The sequence below is a fragment of the Oryza brachyantha genome, chromosome 4, assembly GCF_000231095.2.
Source record: "Oryza brachyantha chromosome 4, ObraRS2, whole genome shotgun sequence".
In the NCBI taxonomy this organism is placed as follows: Eukaryota; Viridiplantae; Streptophyta; class Magnoliopsida; order Poales; family Poaceae; genus Oryza; species Oryza brachyantha.
In genome coordinates this window covers 8,186,026-8,187,549 of record NC_023166.2, presented here as the reverse complement: position 1 = coordinate 8,187,549, position 1,524 = coordinate 8,186,026, and the positions used below count along the sequence as shown (strand labels likewise).

Here is a 1,524-nt window from a genome sequence, read left to right as displayed (position 1 = left end):
GAAAGGTAGCTAATGAGAAGGACAGACTTCTCATCAGTGCAGGGACTACACATCGAAAATAGATGGTAACAGGCTTCATTGCACAAGAATTTATTCCACAAACTAATAAAATGTGTATAAAGTCTATATGGCAGAATCAGTGAGAGCACCTTAATTTCATCCTATATCACTTACTCCATCATATGGATATTTGGTATACGTTTTTACAAGTAGATAATTATATTTCTAACACAAGGAAGAGAAACAAGTATCTTCCTGATTCTTTGAGATTTAAATTTTTGTCTTCCAGAAATAATTAGGAGCATGTCAAATATGAGTTTCCAGCCATAGCTTGGAGCATTCTGGGCATTGGGGGCATCTTTTTTTTCAACAATTCCCTCCAGAATCTGAACCACCTCTCCCATTGTTGGCCGACCGAGTTCATCATCTTGTATACACCAGCACGCAACCTTGCAAGCTATTTCAACCTTATTTAGATCAACATCACCCTCTAACATGTCATCTACCAAACTCGACACGTTTCCTTCGAGAAGTTTATATGATGCGTGGACCGGAAAATAAATATCATGGTTTCCACCACAGGAACATGATGCATATGAATTCCTCCTACCTGATATTATCTCCCATAAAACCATTCCATAACTATAGACATCTAACTTTGGTGTCACCGCAACACTACTGATCCACTCAGGTGCAAGGTATCCCACAGTTCCTCTCTCACTGTAGTCAAAACCCTAGTAAAGCCTCTCCCCAAAACTTTTGCCATTCCAAAGTCTGCAATTTTCGGAACGAATGAAGCATCAAGAAGAATGTTTTCTGGCTTGATATCACAATGAATAATACAATCACGACAACTCGTATGCAAGTAGGCCAATCCTCTAGCAACTCCGAGAGCTATCTAATACCTCGTATTCCAAGACATTGTATTGTTGCTTTGAAATAGGTGAACATCAAGGGATTGTTTTGGCATGTGTTCATAAACAAGCAGCCTTCTTCCACCCTCGCAACAAAAACCGATTAATTTTACTAAATTGATGTGTTGTATTATTCCAATTGAGCTCACCTCGGCCCTAAATTGCTTCTCTCCTTGACACATGGCATAGAATAGAACATATCTGTTGAACTTGTGCTTCTGTTGGTAATGCAATCTAATGGAGTGTCTCTCAAGCACCCACCAGTTCGATCCCCTAGCTCCCAATCTTTGGGTGATCTCACGGTGAATCCTCTCATACAATTGCAATATGGAAGTTCATTGTCGTTGCAAATAGCGAAAGGTCCACAAGTTGCATAGACATCACATTGGGTTTTAGGCTGTCCATACACCATTACCCAGTCCATCGAGGACTCGGACCAAATGCGCATCGTTGTTTGGCCTGTGGCATCCAAGAAACGATGAATCACCACAGTCGCATCGTCCAAGGTATATGTGAAGTACTTCTCTTTATCATTGTTGATGAACGTAGAATTGAAAAAACCACGGCTTGACATCTCTGCCACCGAGGAGAAATATTGGCCGTTCCACTC

General features: G+C 40.8%; 1 pseudogene; it reads right to left on the bottom strand.

The window, feature by feature from the left end:
• Window positions 1–295: 295 nt before the first annotated feature.
• On the bottom strand, window positions 296–1,096 carry LOC102710017 (annotated as a pseudogene).
• Window positions 1,097–1,524: the final 428 nt, after the last annotated feature.